Source organism: Gallus gallus, chromosome 7, assembly GCF_016699485.2.
Source record: "Gallus gallus isolate bGalGal1 chromosome 7, bGalGal1.mat.broiler.GRCg7b, whole genome shotgun sequence".
Classification (NCBI taxonomy): Eukaryota; Metazoa; Chordata; class Aves; order Galliformes; family Phasianidae; genus Gallus; species Gallus gallus.
Window position 1 is genome coordinate 5033724 of NC_052538.1, and position 25605 is coordinate 5059328.

At 46.0% G+C, this 25605-nt stretch overlaps 1 long non-coding RNA gene across 16 annotated transcripts in view; it reads right to left on the minus strand.

The window, feature by feature from the left end:
* Nucleotides 1-25605, minus strand: part of LOC101747364 — a 72965-nt gene that overhangs the window by 7180 nt on the left and 40180 nt on the right. For 7 of the 16 annotated variants that reach the window (XR_005861513.1, XR_005861511.1, XR_005861514.1 and 4 more), the window contains 4 exons: nt 21531-21685; nt 21372-21448; nt 15994-16229; nt 1524-5167 (listed from right to left, as the gene is read on the minus strand). This is a non-coding gene — a long non-coding RNA (uncharacterized LOC101747364). Of the gene's footprint in view, nt 1-1523; nt 5168-6404; nt 16230-21371; nt 21449-21530; nt 21686-25605 lie in introns of those variants that run through there. The other 9 variants (XR_006939842.1, XR_006939843.1, XR_006939844.1 and 6 more) reach the window with 6 other exon arrangements.

Sequence of the window (25605 nt, forward strand, 5' to 3'; positions counted from 1 at the left end):
TGGTCACTGTTCAAGAATCACTGTAAGACTAAGATTGGATGCAAACATCTCAGTTTTCCAAAGGTAGCTCTCACAGACACCTCCTCCACGTAGCTCAGAGATGTCTTTGCTTCTCCTTGCCAAATCTTGGGCTGGTTTCACAAGAGCTTCGTAACTGTATCAATGGGAATTAATGCCCACCCGTTTGAGGCATACAGCACAGTGCTCTTCATAAAAACAAAACTGCTAGCTCAAAACTGAGCAGCAAGGGAGTGGAATTATGAGTGGCAAACACTAAAGTGCTAAGAAAAAGAGAATTTAATATCACAGCTGGTGATTTTCTAATTTAGAAAATGTGTTGAGGAAAAGGAACATAGGAAAAAGCAGAGAGTAAATCCACACTAATTCTTTGCAATGACTCAGTTCCTATAACTTGTGAATTAGCTAAATAGCAAAATAATGGATCATAAACATGATTCTGTCATTTAATAACTGCAGCCTGGTTTATAACCACTCTTTCCTGAATACAGCTTTATTTTCCAAGATGGCAAGAAGAAGACCTGTAAGATGAGAAAGCCTCCACAATTCTGCCATTATTATTATTTATTTTTCCCAGTGAAATGAGAAGTATTTGTGGGTTTTAGGAAAGAAACAACATATCGTAGGTTATTGCTGCTAGTTAATACAGATCTCACTGGACAGTTTTCCACCGTAAAGTGATGTTCTGTGAAGCCATCTTGCTTTCTGAGAGCACTGTGTTAGTACCTATGATTTTATCAATCTACAGCTTTGATTTTATCAGAGTATTTTATCTTCTACATATAAGTTTTACATAAACTTACATTATTCATACTAACATAATACAATATAAATCCAACTATTTTGATTGGTGACTGATTTTCTTTTCACTTTAAAAATCAGTTTGTAGGCAAATTTGAATTTGATACTCTATTTTGGCACAAAAGGAAAACAAATGTTCCTTCAAATTTCTTTTCAAATAATGAAAATTTGCATAAAAGACAGAATCTGGTTCCCACGTGTCTCTTACTTTTAACATGATGATGCCTTTAGTATGGTATATCTTCACATTGTGAAAGATTAATTCAAGTTGGCTCGTATAGGAACAGTCCATGCACACTATGAGCTAGATGGAAGAAAAAGCAAAAAGGCAACCAACAGAGTATGTTGTTGGCAGAGCTGTGGATTCCATAGGGAGGTCAGAATAAGGTCTATTTTTTTTGTCATGTCTTTATTAATGACATGAAAATGCAACAGGATACAGTAGTAAAACAAAGAAAGGTAAAAAAAAATTGGTAGTGCAGCCAATAGCAGAAAAATAGTATTTCTATGAGGTTACTACTTAGACGACACCTGAAATAGCATGTTCTTTTTTGGGCACCCAACTCTGTAATTTGGAGGGAGCTCATAGAAGAACAACAGCGATGGCGGAGATGGAGGTGTTGAACTTGGCTCAAGGAAAGACTGGCTGGAGTAACAGGCTGTAAGTGCTTAAAGAAAACAAACACCCTGGGAGAAATCCTGACCTTGTCAAAGCCGATGTCGAGACTTCCATTGATTTCAGTGTAGCCAGGATTTCACACCAAGGAGGAAGAGGAATTATTTGGTGGTAGAGAATGCTACATGCAAGGGATGCAAATAGAGGAGGCAAATTATGAGTTCAGTATCAAGGGAAAACAAGGCAATAGATTTCAATTTTGTTTAAGGGCAGCAAATACAGGGTGCCAGCAAAATGTTGCAGAAAGAGCCAACTGCAGTTTTGTAATCCTATAATTAGAACAAGGTTAAATAAAACTAGTGTTACATATTCAGCTCTGAAGAGTGAGGAAAACTGAACGCTAACAAAAGCAATGCTACACCCCCTGCAGCCAAACTCCCAACTGTAGCAAGAGGCAGCATCTCCCCAGTTTAGGCACAGATGGTTTTATATGAGAAATGTAAATAAGACATTACCATCTGGTTAATAAAACACACATCTAAGCTAGATTTGATGGCATGTCCCCAGATGTAAGCATTTAAAAATACTTTTTTTTTTTTTAATACTTTAAGATTTTCATCCAAAATGGCCAAGAAGGAAGAATTCTCATTGACCTAAAAGTGTTGAACAGAACCACAAAATGTCTTCTCTGTCTGTCTGTCCCATAAATGATAAATGAAACACTGAGGTCTTCAAGAGGAATTTCTTCTCTTAACTAGACGCCAACAAGAAAGACACCAGACTGGGAATGCCATGGATTTACAGGCCTGTAGGGGTCATCTTGTTTATTCCTCCACATAGAAGATACTACATATCTACCTGAATGTCCAGGAGCTTGAAAATGAATGCCTTCACGGAGGCATGTAGCTTTGCCTGCACAGTAAGCAATGACAGGAACCCACAGCCTTGGACGCCAACCACACCAGCATAGCCTGTTGCCAATTTTTATCTTTAGAAAAGAGGTTGAGTTAGCGGGAAGACTGCCAGCATGAAAAAGAAGATAAGATAGCATCACTCATAGTCTGCATGTACACACAAGGAGGAAACACCGCTCAGCAACAATATAAAGAACTTGCCAGTTCCACGTGAGATAAGCAGCTAGAGCTATCCTCTTGCATGTGTGTTTTGGAAGCAGCTTTAGCACGACACATTTCAACACTGCATACTGTAAAACTCTTGTCATCTAACTCAAGCTGTTAATGACTGTTACTGTTTTAATGTTTCCAACCATTGTGAATAGCTAACAATGGAACAGCAGTTTAACTACTGTATCTGTCTCAAGAGTGCTCACTGAAAATAAAGAAAGATAAATTTGTCTGTCCAGGTGGAAAAAGCAAGAAGGACAGAGGTTTCTCCAAGGAACCACATGGGAGGTTACTAGCAAGATACGATTTGAATCCAGATTTTCTGACATGTCAGCCTGGCTACCATGATGTTTTTGCTTCCAGTGAGGTGTAAGATTTATTTCTGTGAGGCTCCTTTACTAGGATAGGACAAAAACAAAAAGCAAACAAACAAAAAAAAAAACCACAACAAAACCAAACAGCTGCTGGCAAAGACAAGCAGAAAGGCACCAGGAATCAATGCTTTATCATATTTGAAAAATATCCTTGAGTTTTACTTTCTTTTTAAAATAAAGATTGTTAAAGTTAAGAATAGCCCACCAGTACTTGCTTTGAATCTCTTTGTGTGCACAAGAAACACTATGGTCTCAGGTCATCTTGGCTAAGCCTTGCTCAAGGTTGGAATGGGTTGCTCCAGGCAGACCTCGGAGAGCTCCCACGAATCTCTGACACACTGGGCCTGGAAATGGCATTTCAATTCACTCTTCTAAAAAAAAAATCTCCATTTCAACATCAGAACTTCAAGAGGATTTGATTTAATTTTTACAGACCTTATTTAAGAGGAAGCTGAAAATGTTTACTGACATGAACCGCGCTTACCTTGTGTTTTTTTTTTCAAGGACTAGAAATGTTCCATTTCAAGGAACTCTTTGAAATGTTTTCACTTTTCTTCTGGACACGTTTTAAGGCTGTGTCAGTTTTCCTCATTAACAGTGAGAGGTGATCCCTTATCAGCTGCCCGGCACGCAGCCAAATGGATATTACCTTTTGTTTAAGCCCTCAGAACTGATAGCAGAGGGGCAGGGCTGAGGTCAGGGGGCTGGCATCACCACAGTGCAGTCTTCCTTCCTCGTTAATGGCCAGGGACGCACGCATATGGGACTTTTTCTTCCCACTTCTTTTGAATGCCATACCATCAGTAACACAGCAACCATGGCCAGACTGGGTTCCCATTTAGGCTGCCCTTTCCTGAATAATCCAACAAAATCAGCCCATCTTCAGCAGTCCCCCAGACCTGAAGAATTTTCTAGCTACCTTCCCATTCTTCCAGAAAAATATCTCCATCCACCTCCTGTCACCTTGCACTTAATGACTGTGTGGTGTTAGGACAAAAGCCAAAGCTAATATGGAGAATGGGTGAACCCTATCCCTGGAAGTACACTGCAACATAGGGATCCTTGGTAGCAGCATGAGTTTTGCATGGTGACTTACTGGAGGAGTTCAAACCAGCCCCCACGTGTTACTTTATCAGTTTCTTGTGTTTAAATATTTATAAAAGGCTTCCTTCAAATATGCCTTTAAAATAAAATAAAATAACCCTCAAAGCCCCACTACCACTTATTGCATCTTTGGCACAATATTTTCCTAACCTTTCCTATTTTCAATCCTGGGCTGTTTGCTAGCTCAGCTAAGCTCTCTCCTCCTCATAGCCCAGCCTGCCTGCTCTCCTCCTGCAGGGCAGCAGCCTGCCTTCTTGGTGGCTAACAGAATTACATAGGACTGTAAGAATGTCAGGGTTTGGAGGCAGTAGGGAATGCAGGGAAGAAAAGGAACTTTTCTGATTCATAGACCTATCACAAGCACTTGATTCTCACCTGCAAAAATCAACAGGAGCAGGAAAAAGTCTACAGAGCAAAACAGCTTACTGACACGAAGCATACTTGACTTTCAGTCCTAGGGACCTTGGTAGGACTGAAGGGCTCTTCTCTTTCCTCCTGGGTGGTCACTGACCCTGATTTGGGACCCATTTGGGAAATGCTTCTTCCCAGGCTGACCATCCTCCTGCCATCCCCCCCAGGGCAGCAGAGCTACGGCCCATGGCCAATGAGACGCAACACCTCCAACTCAATCTGCCCATGTTTTAAGTCCTCTCATCACTTGGGACGATGTAAATCATTTTATGTCCATTGCATTTGCCCCCTTTCATTCCTAAAATCATCTGGTGAGCAGATCCCAAGGCAGAGCTATCGGTCTGCCCCCAGCCATCTCCACTCCTGCACATGAATGGGAACAGATTCATTTTGATGTCTTCCTGGGGTAAGCGTGACCTACTTCCATGGCCGCGGTACAGTTCATTACGAATTCCTAATGATCTCATTGTTCCATTAAATGAGGGTTGCCACCTGTCCCGAAGACTTTAGATCAAGCTGGGATTAACGTATCTGCTGACCTATTTCTCCCTTTTGTAGGACACAGCCTCTTGATCAATAGGGTTTCTGGCCATCCAGGTTGAGCATCAGCAGCAAACGATGCTGTGATTTCCACAGGATGCTGTGTGGCTTTCCAGAGCTCCCACTGATGAAGGGCATGCTGGAGGTCCTGCCCATCCCATTTGGGCATCCGATTCCACCTGCATAGACACCATCAGCAAAAAAAATAGAATCCATAGCCTATGAATAATTTATCATGGCTTAAAATAATGGGGAGGGAATTGCTGAGGTTGCATTCAGGGCAGATTGAATGCTTCCAATTTAATGGAGTCTAGAAGAGACTCTATTAAGGGTCTGAAGGCTGCTTGCAGCTTTGCTCGGGGAAGTGATTCTGACTGTGATACTGTAGTGAAAAAGCATAGGTTCGCAGCCCTTCTGCACACAGCCCCCTGGTTCAACACCCAGCTGCTGGGGATGGCAGGTTGGGAGCACGAGCTGAGCAGCACCAGCAGCAAAACAAAGAAAGGAAGAAAAAGAGAGGGATATATTCCCATGGACGGGCTCAGTGAGCGCGTCGCAGCCAACTGACCTCAAGTGCCCCTCTTTCTTCTCTCGCTCGAGGAAGGCAGAAGTACAGCTGCATTTTTCATAAATAGGAACACCCCAGCTTGATGTTTTTTAAAGCTGTCTAGACAGTGGAGCAAGACCTTATTTCAAGTCACATAATCACTTTCCCATTTTTCTTTGCGGCAGAGGACGTTTTCCAAGATTAGATAGAAGCTGGTGGAGCAACGTGTTATTAACCTTGGGTGTGCCTCCCTGCTTTAGGCTCTCCTCGTCCGAGCTGGAGGTGCCTTTCTGTCTGATCACGTCTCCCCTTGATCTGTGCCTTCCCCCTGGACAGCAGGGCTTCTATGTTTATGAGCTGGTGAAACTTGGAAAACATTACACGTGGGTTGCATGCAACTTGTAGGGTGCTGCGGAACCTGACTTTGGGAACAGTATCAGCTCAAGAGTAGCTAATATTTCTCTGCTCGTTAAAGTAAGCTGTTAAAATCATCCAGCAGAGCTGCTGTCCCTTAGACAAATTCCCTGCTGCCATGCAGAAAGCGAGCACACGAGCTGCCTGATATTAATGCCTTGCTTCATAATTTACATAGCAAGTGCTTTAATGAATTGTTTTCAGTATCATTGTCACTGCCATGAATAAACTTAAAAAGTAACGGTTTTGTAATTAATTAAAATTTAATTACAATCATTTGTCACTTTATTATTTGCAATTATTACCGTAAAGGTAATAAAAATCGCGGGATCTCACAACTGAATACAAATCCCTAATCAGAAGCAATCAGCTCGCACTGTAACCTTGACCAAGGGTGAGTTTATTCATGCATCCCTCCCGGGGCCCACAGTGCTGCCGTGCACATGATGGCTGCAGAATCCTCACTCGGGCTTTGGGCAATGGTGGTGGCATCCTCTAGCAAGCTACTAAGGCACTCATTCACCCCCATTCTTGTTTAATTGTCAGCTGTAGTTTCTCCAAGGTCCTCTGGATAAGTTTTACATTTCCGTCGGCTGAAAATTAGATACTAGGAGATGCTGCAGAAATTCAATGCAAACAACTGTGTCTAGTAACACACAAGGTGGTTCCTAAGCCACCTAAGCTCTGATTTGATGACCCACAAAGCAGTTTCTTTGTTCTGAGGTATGAAAGACAAAAAGGCAAGAGTTAAACTCTATCTATGCTTGCCGCTGCTGCCCCTACGACTATTTCCAGGACAGCAATGTTCCTGTTCACACGCAGTTAATTCTCCCTGCTTGAGGAAACAAGATATGCCTTTCCTCATCTCTGCATCTTGATAGGCTCCAACCATATCCACGACTCCCTGGCATATTTCCTTTGGCTTGGACTGATATCTTAAAAAAACAAGTTTTAGTACAGTTTTCCACCAGCCAGTCTCAAGACATCTTCAAAAGGCATGAGAACTGCACCCACAGCAGCAATCAGGCTGCAATTAAGCAGAGACTTTCCAAGTGAATGCCCTCAAGGGGTTATTTTGTGATGAGGTCTTCAGGTTGGCTTGTCCCATCGTGCTAAATTTACCCCTTCTCACCATCCTGTGCCAAACTGTTCCACAGCCCGAGCCATCCCTCGGTTTTGCTCTTTGAAGTCCATTAATTGGTTGTGAAGGAGTAAATCCATTTTTAGCTTCATTTCCTGGGGAAAACTTCTGTACGTCTGCCTGTCCTCCCCCCAGTCATTCCGGAATGCATTGGCCAAAGCCAACAGAAGTAGAGATGTCATATGGCTCTCTGCCTACAACCTAAATGGAAGACAAGCATTTGGGGAGAGGTGAGAGGAACCCATTCACCGTCCCCAAATCACCGGCACATCCCTCATCCCACATCCACATGGGAAGTTCAGTTCTCAAAACACTACCAGGTTTTGCAGATGTATGGAGCCTGGGCTGTCACACCCCAAATGGAAAACGTTTCTGCTTGCTTCTGGTTGGGAACTCAGCCACCACTTCATAAATCAACACCCTGCTATCGAGTTTGCTCCGCGAGCAGACAGTTTGATGTGAAACAATGCAGTCCTGGAGGCGTCAGCTTCCTTGGGTTATCTTTGTGGGAGACCAACATCACAGGTCCACTTTATCCACTGCAACGCCTGTGCTTTCAAGCTACCCCTCTCAGTCAGAAATTCCCTTCCACAACACCTTGAGAGGTCCAAACCACCTCTATTTTTAAGCTGTGATACAACAGCATTTTCAAAATGTTGAAGATGCCCTATGCCTTAGCACCTCCACCTTGGAGAGGCTTGCACGTATGTTCGGCCTCATGGCATGCCGAGAGCTAAATGTGCTCAAAACCTCATTATCAGAGCCTGCTTTAGGTGAACCCGAGAATACAAAACCACCATAGTCCTTCGGTATTTGCATTTCTTGTAAACAGGCTTGCAGAACCACTTAGCAAATGAATGTTAATTGTTCGGCAGAAATTCCACCCTGCTCAAAGGAGAAGGGGAAAAGAAAGCCGAGGTAAAGGCTGCCAATTTTTCCTTGGACCCCCCAAATAAAAAGCAGGTGATCTCATCCACCAATGACCAGCAGAGGCAGGAGAAGAAAAAGGAAATTACTTCATCTTAAGTGTCCATTAACTGATGGTAGGTGATTAAAAAAGTCCCATAAGACAGGAAAGCTCCTATGAGGAGTGCATGGATGTCAGGACGGCTCGGTGTGACCAGAGCTGTCACGGTGACTGTCAGGAGCACATAACCACAAACCCTTAAAGGAATTTGAGTGCCTTCAGTGGGGTCTGTGAGACAATCATGCTGCTAGCAAACATTTACATGAAAAAGGCTTCAGACCCCCGCTTTTGTTGCTTTTCAGCTGAAGGCTGGAGTATTTTACACGCCACAGCTGCTTGGGTAGCTGAAAGAGATAACACATGACAAATTAACACAGCACACACCAAATAGCGACCTTTCAACCTGTGGTTGCAGGGAGCCCAGCCTGAGCTATAGATCTGCCTTTAGCCTTGCGCTGTGCTTGCAGCAGGACTCGGTGAGGTGGTGATGGAGTGGCATCCTACCAGGCCAAAAGCAGAGCGAGCCTCCTCAACCAGGCGTATCCAAAGGGGTCCAGGGATTATCTAGACGGTTCAGAAAGCCACGCTCCTGCAATGCCTTCACTGGAGCACTTTTGCTGTTTTTTCCTATGTGTTTCTGCCGAGCGAACTAATTATGCTGTACAAATGCTGACTAAAACAATTATCATAAGCCAAAGCACACGCAAGAACAAGGATTTTCTTTGGGGAGAGTTCAGGCGTTAGCTGCTGAACTTTCTCTGACCCACTGACTGCACAGGCTGATGGATGTTCATGTGTGAACATCTCTCCACCTCTTCATGTTCTTCCCTTGAGCCTTCCTACAAGCTCACTTTGAGCTTTTGAGGCCTGCCTTCTGCCTTGCCCAGCAGCACCACATCTGATGTCCTTAAGGTGGGAGGGAAACCTCTTGCTCATTGTTCAGGTATTTCAGAGTCTGTATTACATTAGTTAGCCCAACACTCAAGCCACAACCGTGGCTCATATAGGGGAAGAAGCAGGAAATGGGGTGGCTTGACAGTTCTTCCCCCATTTTGCCTCCATATTTAGAGTCTCATAAACAATCCTGTTGAATCCACATCTTGCAGTGCAGCAACACTAATTGTCTGTGGTATGGATTGATGACATTGCAGTAAAAACACTTAGAAAGCAGAAGGCAAGACTTTAGGTCTTCAGCAAGTACCTCAATAGAAGGAGCATCAACTGCCCATGCCATCAGTATTTCCACAAGTGGTCATCTCTGTGGTTAACTTCACAGCATCATCCCAGCACATCTCAGAAATGGGAAACCTTTCTCCTCCTTGGAAACAGCAAGATAAGCACTCTCCTTCAGACCCCCCTTCTTTATATGGAAATATTCATCAAGTCCCTTCCAACGGGAACAAACAGGAAATTCTTTCTATGCCACTAAAATAGATTCAAAATCTTCACCAGAGTGACACAAAGGTAAACAAAGCATGGAATATGTAAAGCAACAACTGCAGATCTCACCGCATAGCTCAAACATAAAGTAAAAATAAAAACCTTTCCTTAATTTGCTCTACATTGCTCCAATAAAAGCATTACTAAACTGACAGTTCCCATCTGAAGCTCAATTTCATGCTTGGCTCTCACTTTGAATCTGAAGATGTTAATATTGCAAGACTCTGCTGTGGGGGCATCAGGAGTTGGATGTGCCCCGTTTACAAGAAAGGGACCCATATATCAACGTGTTGGGTTTTTTTCCCCCTTTTTTTAAAGCAAGTTTTGGGCCCTTCCCTTTCTGTGATATCTCTACTTCATTACCTTTGTCATCCAGTTTCCAGACAGCAAAAGCCAACAAGAGAAGCTGTAACCACGTAACTCTCTCCTGGCATTTCCTGCACTGGGAACATGTGAATGGGAGGGACTGTGCAGATGGAGAAGGACAGGATGCAAAGCTGGGGAGGCCTGGGAGCTTCCAACTCCCCATGTCTCATTATGTCTCTCAGCACTTAACACTTTCAACCCACAGTGATCGTGCTGTGAGGTTTGGATGGGTTCAGGCAATGAGAACACCGCTGAGGGTTGCTAAATGCAGAGCAACTACACCCAGCCTGGGAAGAATACTAGGAGGGAACACCATATACACTTCTGGATTTATAGCCATTCACATCTGCAGACATCCACTTTTGGTTGCTCTTACAGGCAGGATCCTCAGCTAGCTGGATCCAGAACAGTTGTTTTTGTGGGGTAATGCTTTAAAATCAACTACACCCCTTCGAGGTCATCCCCACGAGTCCTACCAACATTGGCAGGAGCAGCATTGACCGGGGCTGGGTGTTTCTGAGAGGTCTCCCATCCCAATAATTCCATAGGGCCTTCCATCCTTCTCTTAAATCACCATCATTTCATGGGGCCTTCCATCCTTCCTTTAAATCACCATCATCCCATAGGGCCTTCCATGCTTCCTTCAAATCACCATCATCCCATGGGGCCTTCCATCCTTCTCTTAAATCACAATCATCCCATGGGGCCTTCCATGCTTCCTTCAAATCACCATCATCCCATGGGGCCTTCCATCCTTCTCTTAAATCACAATCATCCCATAGGGCCTTCCATGCTTCCTTTAAATCACTATCATCCCATAGGGCCTTCCATCCTTCTCTTATATCTGCTGAACCAAGACTACACAAGGTTCTCACTTGCTTTCCATCGGGACATGGGAAGACCCCTGCAGATTCTTTCCACCATGGTTGGGAGAGGGGAGATGATGACTGACAGGTTGAGACATCTCATGTTGAGAGCACCAGAGGAGGCACTGAGAGTGTCTGTCTGCTGGAAGAAGGTTAATTGCAAAAGCTCAGCTTGCACAACAGGGCTCTCACCAGTCAGCACCAGATAAGCAGCCTTGGGAATATAAATTATTGCAGATGATAAGGCAGATGTTTCCCTTAAAAGGCTTTGTACATATGTTCCTCAGATTGACTCCAGAGATGCTTGTCATCAGATGTCAAACAAGAAGCTACAAAAATTACAAAGAATTAATTTCCCGTACTCTTTTTTTTTCACTTGTAACTGAATGACATTGTCTCCCTTGTTTGGGTTAACTGAATGACTTCAGATCCTAACAAGACCAGAACCAACTGCCAGCACCTGATCATGGGTGGCTGCCCAGCAGGCAGCAGGAGCGATCTGTCTGCAGTTGTGGGGCTGGCGTCAGCTCCAGAAATGAGATAAATTACAGGCGCCCATTGCTATAGGTTTTGTTGTGACTCTCTCTCCTTCAGGCCCTGTATAAACAGGAAACCACAGCCACATGGCAGAGAACGGACTAAATACTGGCAAATACTGATAGAAATCAGGTCATATTGACGTCCTTTGTTTATTCACTGCTTTGTTAACTCTGTTTATCCTTCATAGTCTAGATAGTGTCTTGGACAAGTAGTTGGAAAACGCCCACTTTGCCATCCATCTACTGCTCATTTGCCCCCTGAAAGCCGTATCACTGCAAACCTCACTGCTCACTGTCAGCAAGACTTCTGGCCTTGGACATTCAGAAAGATGGATGCAGTTCCCAATCACTTTAGTTTCTGCCTTGACAATTTTGCACATTTTAGCCATGTCCTCCAGCCCCAGTGTCTGCTGGAAGCTCTCCATCCCCTCCATGACTACAGAAGGGCTTTACCCCATCCCGGGCCACACACCGCCGTCCCCTTTACTCGAATTGCATTTCCCATTCACACAGGAAAAAACCTTATAATAACTCCAGGCTGACGCTGTTTGGGGCAGGGTCTTTCCAGTTCTCATGGACAACCACACGCAGTTAAAAATATTGCAGCTGCTCAGGGCGGCCAGATGTTATCGATGCAAATTTCCTCAGCCCTGTGCTCCTTCGGTAAGGCGGAATCTCCAGCTTGAGATGCAGCCTTAAAAGGCTCTGCTGAAGACATAGGGTGGGTTTTGCCATGAGCTCCTCCAAGCCCATACTGGTTAGAGCCAATGTGCAGATGCTTGGATGCTCCCAGTCGCATCCCAGCCAGAGTAGCACAGACTGGGATTGGAGCCGTGGCCTCAAGCAGCCGGAGGGGTTAGGAAGGGCCATGCCACCGCATGGGGCAGGGCTTCATCCTGTCCTTAATTTGCCTGTGGGATCCAAATGGAATTTTTTCCTATTTCTCTGCCAGGCGGGAAAAAAAATTACTTTGTTGTTGTTTATACTGGATGGGATTGAAATTTTCAATATTTGTTATATTTAGAAGCCTTTCAGGCCCAGATGATCCAGGGAAACATGACACGCAATTCTCATTCTGTTTACCCTGTGCTCCATTCCCTTGCTTTTATTACTCTTTCAGCTTGTTTCTTTCCCAGTTTAGGTCACTTTGACCGACTTCCCAGCCCTGGCATCACAGTCCATCATTTCCCAGTGAAATCTGTAGCTGGGCAGCTTGGCCATGTGAAACGAATCATTGAATCGTGGAGTCATAGAATGGTTTGGGTAGGAAGGGACCTTAAAGATCATCCAGTTCCAACCCCCTGCCATGGGCTGGTTGCCCCTATCAGCTCAGGCTGCCCAGGGCCCCATCCAACCTGGCCTTGAACACCTCCAGGGATGGGGCACCCACAGCTCTGGGCAGCAGTGCCAGCACCTCACTGCCCTCTGAATAAAGAATTTCTTCCTAATGTCTCACCTAAATCTCCTCTCTTTTAGCTTAAGATCATTTCCCCTTGTCCTATTACTAGTAGACCACATAAAAAGTTAGGCTCTCTCCTTCTAAGTCCTCATGGCCGAAACACCACTGAGATCGAGGTGCCAGATAGTGGAGCAGATCACGCAACCAGAGTGATTCACTCAAATTGATTGATTCAACTCGAAAATAAAAGCTTCCATCCACTTGAGCAAGCAATCAGAGCACACTGCCTAGCATCCTTGAACCTGCCTTTTTTCTCCCAGATTTTCCAGAGGAGCGAGGCATATCCCTTCCTTTTTCCCCCTGGATCTCTTGGGGCAGGATGGACGTGGATCAGACCTGCAGGGAGCTGCACACAAGCAGAGCCCGAGCTGCAATACGTCCTCGTAAGATGAGCGTGTGAATGATTGCTTTATAGACCATTTGCAGTGGGGCAGAGGGGAAAGAAGTTTACATTCAGTGCTCGTTTCCCAGTAAATCATTCGCTTTCAGTGTGGCTGAAAACCTGATTTCTTGGAACGCCGTCTCTCCACCGCAGCTTTCCAGAGAGAACACATGTTTTGCCACGCTCTCCCCTTGCCCTTGCACGCGAGCTGGGACAGAGCTGGTGATATCTGATCTCCCCGCCATGCCCCAGGTTCTCCTGCAGTAATGGAAAAAAGCTGCTCGCTCAGAGTTGCTCTGATTTATTCGGTAATAATCTCCCCTACAGGGAGTCCTGACCTCCACACGGAGGCTCCATTAAGCTCAGCCTGGTAGCGGGGCAGGGACGGGTCGCTATTGTCTCCCAATGCCTTGCTCTGTGCGCAGAGCAACAGGTACCAACTGCACTCTGTCAAGTGCCATTTCTGCACATCGTCTTCATGTTAAATCCAAAGCAGCCATTGGGATGGAAACTTATTAGCTTCTTCAAGGGAGATCTGATCCAGAGCCCGTCATTTGCTTTAGCTCAAGCCCCACGCATCAATGCTGGCAGAACTGTGTGTGTGTTTAATGTGGGGAGCACAGGGTGTCCCATGGCTCCAGTTGAGCTTGCACAGAGCTGCTGGAGGAGCAGGATGTCAAAAGCACTTTGACTGCAGCTAAGTCTGCCCTGTGCTTCTTGGCCATGGGAGACTGAGGAACAGATGTGCAGTGCTGGGATTTTTCTCCTGAAATATCTCTGTTGTCTAATGCACATTTTATGGACTCAGGGTTGCGATGCACAAAGCACGCTGTCGTACTGGGGGAGGTATGGGGGGCATCACCAGCTTTCCTCCCCATTTGCATATAACTCAGTCTTTGTTTTTCTAAGCAGTGGTCAATTTTTCAAACGTGCTTGATATGATTATCTTGAGTCCTTGTTATCTTTTGCATTTAGCGTAATGTTATTGCAGCCGGAATAGCTGAGCACTGAGTGTTTACAAAGCGAGGTACATCTTTCATTAGCACACATGATGTCACCACATAAAATAACCAGATGAGCTCTCAAGTGCCAGAGTCCCTCTGCCCATCCTCTACTGGAACCATCACCGGACCATCTGCTGTTTTCCCTTCTCCTTCAAGCCTTATGCTGCTCGCAGACATTTAGCAACTTTGGAAGGGATAAGGCAAGGCTTGTGCCAACACTTGGTTGGCACTTTTGGCACGTACACACACTCAAAGGAGACTACAGAAAATGTGACAAACTTGAAGACTTCCCCATTCACTGATTTATTTCATTTGCGTAGAGCCCATCTCCAGGCAGGCGTGAAGTGTGAGGGCGTGTGGCTGCCTCACTGCTGTTTGATCTCGTAGGGGAACCTGGCTGTGCACACCAACAGCTACAGCACGGAGCCAGAACATTCAACCAGAAGACAGATGACGTGCAGGAAATCTCTTAGGTGACCAAATATTTACAGCGCCAATGAAACTCCAGGAGAGGCTCCCCACTCAGAAACACTTGAAGTTGCCAGATTTCCCCCAGTTTTGTTTTGTTTTGTTTTTTCTATCTCTCCAAAACGTTTCCTCTGGGAAGCTCTCACAGCTGCGTTCCAGTCCTGCCAAACCAGTGCACCCAGAGCATCCCCAGCACGGGCTCAATGCACATTGCGTTCTCATTGTTGGGTTGGAGCTGGGGGTACGTTTCATCCCACTGATTCCACCTGGGCTGGGCAGGCTGTCTGCAACCACAACGTTTTTGTGGGGCATGAAAGCCATTTCCCAGCCAGCTCCACACTAGGGGACCCCAACCTGTCCAAAGGCAAGAAAAATTGGGTCTTTTCTTCTTTCCTGGCTGCTCCCATTGTGCAGCTCCATCCTTGGCTCCCTCCTGCAGGGTCCCACCTGGGTTTCAGAGCCAGGGCTGGTTCACCATTGACCAGCAGACCCCAAATCATGGCATCTGGTAAAAGCCGCTGCGACCTGGATTTACCCCTCCCCAGTCTGCAGGCATAGCTGGAACTACCCGACCCAAAAACAACCCAATGCCCCCGGGGCTGGAGCAGCTATGCCAGGAATGCTCCGGAGGGCTGCTGGCCAAAAACGTGAACTCCTCCTGCAGCGTGCTGGAGAGCTTGAATTGAGCGTTTTCCTCCTCCCATTGTAATTTATTTATTCTAGCTGCTTTTGCCTTGGTTCTGCGTCCAAACACGCTTATGCTTTTTTTTTTGCCATTCCTGTGGTGGACTCATATTTCCAGCCATCAAAGTAAGAATACAACAGAGCGGGAGCTCTTACAGTACAATGAGAGTAAATGCAAAGCCCAGAGCCAAGGAGAGCCCGCCTTTCTGCTCTCCGTGCTGTGACTGCAGGTATGGGAGCTCACAGCCAAAGCCTTAGAGCAGATCCTTGGGAACACACAGGATTTGGGGGCCTCACTGGAGCAGAAAGCAACAGGGAGGAACTGCAGCAGAAAGCCAAACCCCGGCTCTGAAGAGCTGAGCTTGAACCTGGGACTTTTTGACAACACCCCCCTTTCCCCCCCAAAAAAAATGCAGCATTTCAAAGCACTTACTCCTGCCAGCATTGCTCTCTCTAAGAAACCAAGCACTAATACCATTTAACAACCCCCTCCCATTTTTTGACATCGCCTTAAACCACACTGCCAAATTAAGCCTCGTGGACGTGATATCTCATCCTTTTCTCCTCTCTCAGCCACCACCACCGCCATCTCTCAAAGGGCTTGAGTACAAATAACTCAGCCTCTGCCACTCAAGCTGGTTTTAATCAAAGGATTTGCTGGGCTTGTGCCGCATGGGACACCTCATTAACAACCTTGCACCTTTCGGAGGGAAGAAATAGGCTGTTACCCTTTTCAGCATCTCTTCGCTTCATGCCAGGATGTGGCATTTACTGGAGGTGTCCGACCTGGTGCTTCGTGCTGTCCTGGGATAGGATGCGTTTGGGTGGGAACAAAACAACAGCAAAGCACGGTGGGCTGAAAGGGAGTGTTTGTCGGAAAGGAGCTGCCCGTCAGAGATTAGAGCCTAATGAAATTTGTCTTTGTGTGTGCGCCTGCTTCTCTTCCTAGATTTTCCTTTTCTTCCTGTAAAAAAAAAGCTGTGCTTGTTAAAATTCAGGGAGAGCCCCACACAAAAGGCACTTCTTCGAGTCCAAAGGCGTGCTTATTAATGCGGAGATTTTGATTCAAATCGTACAGAGCACGCCACTTTCGGGAGATTTTCAGTATTGTTTGGGGAGAAGAAAGCAAGCCTGGCTGAGCATTGTCTTCCCCAAGTGTTAATCACAGCAGCTGAAGCAAGCAGGTGCTGCGACTCAGAGCTCTCAGCACAGGGGGAAGGGAAACGTCACTGGGAAAGACTCATCTGCGTGATGGATTTTTGCCATTCTGGCTCATTAAACCATAGCCCAGAGTTGTCGTGCTCCTTGTTTCCTTTGTCACAGCAGCAAGGGGAAGCATTGCATGGGCGTGCAACAGGTCAGCAGCCATCAGCGTTAACCAAGCATAGACTCAGGGAATCATAGAACCGTAGGATGGCTTGGGTTGGAAGGGACCTCAAAGATCATCTGGTTCCAACCTCTTGCTGTGGGCAGGGCTGCCACTCACCAGCTCAGGCTGCCCATGGCCCATCCAACCTGGCCTTGGGCACCTCCAGCAAAGGGGCACCCACAGCTCTCCGGGCAGCAGTGCCAGCATCATGCACGTGTCTCTAGCTAAGACCATACTGGTGGTGTGGGGAGAAACTGCCCCAGGCTCCCGCTGACAAGTGCTTCTGGTCATGTCTGCAGCTAAGCTTGCTGCTGGCAGCTGAGCCCTTGGGAGTGTTTAACCTAGAAGAGCAACAGTCAGAGTTTTTATTAACTCGTTTTTGATGCTTTGACAACAGAGCTGGCCCTGCCTCACTGGCTTTTTTTTTTTTTTCTTTTCTTTTCAACATTGCTTGCATGTTTCCACCTGTTACGCTATGAAAACTATGAGACAACTTGCTGTGTTTTCTTATGAGATTTTTCTTTTGAGAAAACGTGGGAACGGGTCCCACACTGCCTCAGCCAGAGGAGAACAAGCAGAGAACACAGCAGAGGATGGAGCCAGCACCCTGGGAACCCACAGAAAAGCAACCAGAGATGCATGGCTGCAAGCTCCCTTGTTGCTAATTTTTCCCTTAGTGTTCACTCTAGGGTTTTACAAGGAAAACAGTGATGCTGACGATAAAGTACCGCTATCAATTGCTATTACTGAGTGATCCACCTACACAGAATTGTAGAATTGAGTTGGAAGGGATCTTTGAAGGTCATCTGGTTCAACTCCCCTACGTTGATCCAAGCATGAGCAGACAAGCAGTGCCTAGACGAATCCAGGTTATTAAACCATAGGAGGTGGTCATTGCTATTGCATCCCTCATATGGCAGCACCCACAAGCTGAGGCCCTCGACTGCATCTGGTTGCACAAGCACCTCAGAAGACATTTCCTAACAGCTCACATGGAGCAATGACTGCTGTTATTTATAGTGTGACAACACAAAAAAGGCCTGGTGGAGTTCTCCCCAAGTTGTTCTGAGTGTGGTAATTGAGGGATGTCTCTGCCAGCCCCATGGGCAGCCCCAAACAGGGCAGGCAATGGAGCTGCAATGCTCAGGAACATATCTAATGTCTGAATGGGCTTTCATACAGCTCAAAGGAGGATCGTCATCCTGGGGAAAGCCCAGGCTGCCAAGAAAAGCCATACAATGCCTTAGAGGACATTTCCTACTCTAAAGCGCTCGAGTGTTCCAAGGTTATGCCAAAGGGCCCACAAAAAGATTGATGTTTAAACATGGCCCACGGCATGCAATTGGGCTTGTCTACTTTTTTGAAGTTGCATTTTAAATCTTGGTTCAGTAGAGCAAATGTATGGATTTCTCCAGGCATTTCTGGGGGCAATCTGGCTCACGGCTCTTGGAGCACATCAAGCTCCATCTGTCTGAAGACAGAAACTTGCTTTGCTAAGCCCTGCCATGGGCTTCTTTCCACCTTCTCCCTGAGGCTGCCACTTGGTGCCTGGGGGAAGCCAGACCAGGGGGACCTCGGTTCCTTGATGCCTCCCACCAGACGCTCATCTGGGCTGTTCTGCATCCCAAAACCTGTCCCCAGCTCTGCGTTATCCAGCCCTGCAGCCCACCAGATGGTGCTCTCGGTATTGACTACATGCAACCTCTACAACTTGTGCTTCTGCTGAGAAACTCCAGCACAGGTAGGTATGGAGACATGCTCTGAAGGTTAACGGGGGTAAGGTTCTCAAGCTTCTCTGGAGTGACACAACATGGCTGAGAGAGCTGGCTGGGAGTCCATGGGCCTTGGGAATTCTGCTTGGTAGAGATACCAAATATCTTCTATTTGAGTGTAAATTTGCAATAGGGAGAGGTTGTGTGTGGCTGTTGAGGATCTCCATCACCAGATGGGATCAGCTTGCACAGACACCCCACCAGCTGTGAGTATGGGAGCTGGGATAACAGAATGGGATCTCTTCCTGCCTTAGTTTCTCCCTCATTTCCTACTGGAGGGAGGCCTGCTATTCCCGTGCCCTATGCCAACTGTAATGGACAGAGTTACATCAAGCCTGAAGAAGTGGGCTGCTGTAACAGGGCTGGTCCTGGGGCTGTTTGTTTTCCTTCCATGTTTCCAGCTTTGCAAGGCTCTCTTTAACATCTCCCTAATAAAACTTGGGGCAAAGGGGAACATTTAATGCGCAGTTAAATAAAAAAACACAAAGTGTGCCACACTGGCCGACTTCCTGAAAACTAAGTGCAGCAAAATAAAACCTCAGGAACGGGAGCCACGAGGCGAACTGGCAGCTAGCTCTGTGGTCTCTGGTTGTTGGGTTTTTTTTTTTTACCAGTAAGGTATTTTTATCAGGGAGAAGCAGGAAAAGGGAGATCATTAAAGGCAGCCTGTGCTGGTATGCAGGAGCACTCCGGCCATTTACGCCCGTAATGAGTTCTGCTGCCTCTGAGCAGAGCACGGGTAATAACAGGTCATAAAGAGGGTTTACCACCCGAATTGCCAGTCTCTGAAGGTTCCTAAAAGCCCGTTCAAATGAGCGTGGGCAGATCAGCCTGACTGTTGTGAAACCTCTGCTTTCTTAACGGCTTAGTGGAAAATTCAGTTTTTTTTTCCCCATTCATTGAAAGGGGAGAAAATTGGGAGCGGAGCAAATAGAGCAAACCCAGCATCCAGTGGGTGTAAGCTGGAGAAAAGTCTGGCTGAAGCCTCTTGAATCTGTCTGAAATCTGATGCTGCCATTTGTTTGCTTTGTCTGGAGCCGTCCCATCAGCTCATTGACTGGCTATGAAACTTCTCTGCCTTATGAAAAGATGCACATAATACATCTCCACACTGGGAAGGGTTAATTATACCCATTTTACACCCAAAGAGGCACAGAGAAGGTGAGAAATGCACTACTAACGAAAAAAAGAGTCTCCACTATCTACAGTGAGGATTCATGGGGCCACTGCGTATCACAATGCTGTCTCCACCCTGCTTCCTCTGAGTACAGGGCAGAAGCTCATCTGGGGCCCAAAAAGGTTTGGTCAAGCACTGGCACAGCTGCCCAGGGGGTTGGTGGAGTCACCATCCGTGGAGGTGATCCAGAACTGTGGGTTTGTGGCATTGAGGGATGTGGACAGTGGGCATGGTGGGGTGGGTTGGGGTTGGACTTGGGGATCTGCGAGGTCTTTTCCAACCGGAATGATTCTGTGATTCCATTATTCTTGCTGTGGTTTTAGTGCTGTGTTTCCCGGCAGGACATAGAGCACGTCCCCAGCAAAGCCAAGGCAGCCCATCTCTGCTTTGCTTCAGAGTGGGGCCCCAGGGACAGAGTGGCTAAGCGCCAGCGATGCAATCACTCAGGTGTGACACACGCAGAGTTCTTTGAAGATGAGTTAATAGTTTTAAGCAACGAAAAGTCTGCTTGGAGCGATCTCCAGTCCTGCACATTACTAAAGACATCCAATGGTGCCCGGGGATTTGGACCACCTCTGCAGCATCCCCTGGTGCTGCTGGCACAGGGCAGGCTGCGCTCCTTTACTCATTTTACTCAAGAACCATTTCACCTTCTGGAGAGCAAAAAGAAACTATCTTCTGCACATGCCTCTTCATTTACAGCCCCAAAGAAAAAAAAAAGTTAAAAAAAAAAGTTGTGTTTCCATTGTTTCTCTTGCCCTTTGATTTCTCTCCATTTTCCTTGCCTTTGTGTGTGTGGGAATGTGCATTTGTGGGAACGTGCAATAAGTTTTAATGTTTTCTGCAGTTGTTTAGTGGGTCCCCTTCTGAAGCCTTATAGACCACCAAGGGCTGAGAAACAGGGATGGAAGATCCAGAGAGATAGTTCGTGCAAATCCAGTGTCGTCCCTTTGAAGTCCTTGGGGCTTCCACGGCAGCCAGAAGTAATTAGTGAGAGAAAAAGGCTGTAAGAGCCGTGCTGGCTCACAGTCAGCAGTTCCCGCTGACTTTGAATAAGGCAGAGCTGAGCCAATGCTGAGCACTGCTGGAATTACGACACCAAATGTCCAACCTATTTATGGAGCAGCTGCGGGGCTTGGGGATGGCTCTCTGCAGCAGGACTTGCACTGCTGAGCTCACACCACTTTGGTACCAATCTGCAAATGCCAAAAAATACCAAGCATTCAGGTGCTGTGGCTGAACTAATCACCTTATCACACCTGTGCTGCCTTCCCCTTCATCCAGAGGTGGCTATAGGGTCTGCTTCCCTTAACAGAACAAGTTGAAGGAAGAGCAGCATGGTAACAAGCATGAGGAATAATGAGGACTTCACTTGGGAATTCTCCATCCCCACCTCCTGCTCCAAGAAGGGAATGTTCCCAATGCCAGATCCTAAACCCTGCACATAGCATAGAAAGAGGCAAACAGATGGGACAGTGAGCTGTTTTTGGGGCAGAATGCTAAAAATCCCAGGACAGTTTTCCAACAGTGAATTCAGATTCACACAACAACATTTGACTTGCAGGAAAACTTTGATTTTGAGAGAGTTGGACAGTAAACCTTCAGAAATTTGAAGCCAAGAACTTTACTGCAGCTTTCTCACATACATTTTCCTTTCATTCTGACACTCACACTCTACGTTACTTTACATGGCATTGCACGGCCAAAGAAGGCAAAGACAGTACCTTCAAATGGGATACAGGCACTATGGAACAACAGCAGGTAATAAAAGAAGGAAAATTGACTCACCCTTTCTGATGACCAGTAGCAGCTCAAGAGAAGTGCCATCTCTATCTGGAGAAACTCTGCTCCCTCCAGTGCTAAACCTTAAATGGGGGTGAGGGTGGTCCTGGTCACTCAGGTGCATTGCTTGCACCTGAGCTCCCTGGGTTAGCCATGCCTCCTCACCTGGTGCTCAACCATTGGTTCAGGTCATGACCTGGCGGTACCATTGCAGGCCTTTTAGTCTGAAGCATCAGAAGGTCCGTTTCAAAAAGGTCACTTCCACATCTCTGACTCTTCACCAGAACTCAGTGAAAAAAAGTTTGATTTTTCTTCCTCATCTGGAAGAAAAGCAAACACACATGCACAAAAAAAAATGTCAGAAAGTCTAATTCCATGTGATGGGAATTTGACTTTCTGGATGGCTTTCACTGCAGTCAAGAAGAAGGGTGGCTGGCTGGGAGAGCTCATGAAAGCTTTCAAAATCATTACAAAAGCCCTAAGCTGGCAACACACCCGCCTGTCCTTGCACTGACTGCCAATATCTTGTGGATGGGATTTTTGGGGGTCCCCTCAAAGAATTGAATAGACAGCTCCCATGACGCCTGAGGTCTCCAGTTCTGCTTTTGAAGAGTCCTATGTTTTTTTCATTCCCCTTTTGATAACCAGAGTGGGCCTCCTGCTCATGGGAAGCATTGCTAATGTGCCACCTCCCACCAAGAGAAGCGAAGAGCAGGGGAAAAAAAAGGCACACGAAGATGTTACAGCAAGAAACTGGAATGTCTATGAACTGCTTGGAAAGTTCACTCTTAATTCAACTATCCCTATTTGCTATTGAAAGTGATGATTTAGCTATTTATGGGCATCGTAAGCAATCACTCCTGGTTTCCACTTGGCCTCAGATGGATTGTTGGCCCATAGGTCTCATGCTGTACTTAAGCAACAGAAATGAAAGAGGGAGCATAGAAGTGAACGGATCTTTTGGGATGGCCACATCTGGTCCCCATGTGTAAGCCCAGCTTGGTGGAAAGCCTGCTGACAGAGAAAAGTTGCATGCTGTGGTTCTAGACAAGCTTTCTCGTGCAAACGTGTAGTATTTATACACACACATAATTTTTTTACATCCATGCATATGTATCCACAGATAGATATTGGATGAGTCTGCTCTGACATGTGTCTTTTCCACCTGTGTTCATTTTCCAGCCACCTCTTCATCAAGAGATGGGGCCACCAGTTCTGAGTTCACTTTTTAAGGCCACCTGAATGTTGACACCCTCTTCCCAAGACTGGAAGACTCCTTCCTCCACCTTTGTGGCAGGGTTGGTGTCTTCTTTCCTTAGCACCCCAGGACCCCGATCTCAACCGTGACAGAACAAGCCAGGCTGCTGGGATGTTATGGCTAATCAGCAGGACATCTTTAACCTATTACTGGTTTGGACAGCAAGCAAAATAAGCAGGAACAGAATCAACTTGCCTCCTCGCTCCAAACATTCATCTCCCAAGGACCTGTGCTTGATGCAATATCAAGGAGAGAGTGAGTTATGGATGCTGCTGGAGCTGAAGTATGCTTGGACAGGATAAACCGGAGCATGAAATGGGCACTTGAAGGAGTATTTTCACATGGTGAGATCTTAGATTTGCACATTGCAAGGCCAAAAGGGAGCCACGTGTTTCTGAAAATTGGGATTTTTGCGGCAGCACTGGGGGAGCAGGATAAAGCCCTCATTTCCCTCCCGGCTTTCATGTTGGAGGTGGGGGTCTGATGCCACTGCACCTCTCCAAGCCCCCTGTCCTCATGAGACCTTCTTTGTGGACTCACCCAGTGACCCCTGCCGCAAGGAGAATTCATCTTCCCCGCCATGCAAAAGCACAAATAGAAACCCATAAACAGGCCCCAAGCTAGCAATTACATTTGGAATTGCACATCAAGCACGGAGCCAAGTGATCCCAAGTGATGGAGCAGTCTCCGGCCCCCAGGGCAGCTGATTCAGAGCTATTTACACTCATGCTATCAAAAGCATTTCATTTCATCCCTCTTCTCAGTGTGCTGTGGCTCTGGGATGCTTCCACCTTCCCCAAGAAGGGAACCCCAAATGCAGTATGAGAGGATGGCAAAAACATCGCTGTGGGCTCACGTTTCCCTACTGCTATGTGAACAGAATACACTGAGCGTTTGCCACTGATAATCATCTCCCAGTACGATGATCATAAGTATAGACAAGTTTTGAATATTGGCATCAGAAGTTCCCAAATACTGTAGGAAAAGGAGAAAAATCCCAAATCTGTCCAATAACAGAACCAAGTCGCTGACCAGAAGGCATGTTGTTCAATGAAAGTATTGCGTTTTCTTCTCTTCAGATCACTCCACGACTCTTGCAGCAGGGGGAAATTTCTGTGGCTAAGAATGATAATGAGAACCAGGGTCTGAGCAAATGGTCCCGGCACTGTTCATGGAGGACGGTGTTTGCAGCGTGCTCTGGGAGCAGAGGGCTTCTTTGCCAGTCTGTGAGAAACAGGCTTTGTTCACACGCAGGTTGCTTTGCATTCCCAAAGAACACGTTCAACGTTTGCTACTCTCACCCAAATTTGACTCAGCGGAAGGCAGAAGCAATAGGATTATGTATAGGAGCTGAGATGTAAAGATTTCCCCTGCTCCATTCTATACAAGCTGCAAACCCTTTCCCCTTTGCAAACTGAGCAAGCCTTAATTACTCCCATAATTCTGCCTTTAAGGGATGAGCCAGCCACATTAATCAGATCATGAGAGCAATTGCTCTGAGCATCATACTCCCAAACACAAAGGCCAGGGTATGATCTGAAAAAATAAACCTAAAACACTATTTGGATTATATCAACGTGCAGGAAAACAAAGGAAAAATTACCCCAGAGCTTTCTCTCCCCAGCTAGTCTCCAGCTTTGGGTTTTATGTGACTGTCTGCATACAATCCCATTATTTTCCCTCCATTCTCATCCCCTATCTCTGTAACAAGGACCTTTGCCAAATAGTGCTTCTATCTAGGATGTCAGGAAGGCATTCAAAGATACAGTGCATTCAAATAAAGATTGGAAATCATTTCCTTGCAGGAAGGAGCTATCCCGGTTTGCCTTCTCCTCCTTTTGATTATTCTGCTCAGATTAGAGATGGTCAGGAAATTACATGGTGTTCAGAAAAATAAAAGAGAAAATAAAAGAAAGAGAAAACATTAAGGAAATTTTTTCATTTCCTGCCAAAAATAACCCCAGAACTTTTGGGGGGTTTCAGAGGCTTTGTTATATTTCTTTCTTCCTTACTTTTTTTTTTTTTTAATGTTGGGTTGTTGCTTTTCTTTTTTTGTAAAGCTTTGCCATAATAAAGACCCTTTTCCAAATTCTCTTTGTTTCTATACCAAACAAGGGTCACTATAGGAGCGTGCATCCATTTTCTTCCACCACAATTCTTTTCATATTGAAGAAGGATGGGTGACAATGGTGGAGCCACCAAAGGCCAACATTTGCCTTGAGTAGATCCCAGCCACAGGTGAGAAGACACAAGTTGGCCCCATGTATTTATGACTGGGAGAAAGAGAGCTTTCCAAAGGAGGGAGATGGAACATGGCTGAATTATTTCCTTCCAGTATTAGATCAACCTCAGGATTGGAACAACGGGCCCAGGTTGTTAAAGTATGTTCATCAGTATGATTTATGCTTAGCTTTTGTAAGAAGATATTACATGACAGGCTATCACGCTTAGTTTAACTCCACCTGAATGGTCTTTCTGACTGGTCTTTGCACTATTTCCTGCAGTTTGTATGTATTCATAGATACTGATGATATTGGTATCAATATGGAAATAGACAATACAGCCTATACATACACGTAAATATATATATGTATATACATACACGAGGGTTTTTTTGTACCAAAGTGTAGTAAAATCAAGTCAACTGCCTGCTTCTGCAGACCAGCCTTTCATCACCACCTATAATACTCTGCAGCCATCGAAATCTGCCCGTAGATGCCACCCAAATCCTTCTCCCCAAGCTTGCTGATCAACTTTCCTGGCTTCAGCTCTTGCAGCTGTGCTCCACTTGAAAAATACAGAGCCCAAAGCTTTGGCATTGCTGCTGCTTTGTGCTTTTTTGCTATGGACCTCTCGGTCCCATGGAAGAGTGGTGCCCTATCCCACAGCATTGATGTGCTTATCTAAAGCCCATGAATGAGTAATCCCACCCATTTTGGCTTTGGTAATGGTTCCTTGGCATTCTTCTGTAGAAGAAACAAC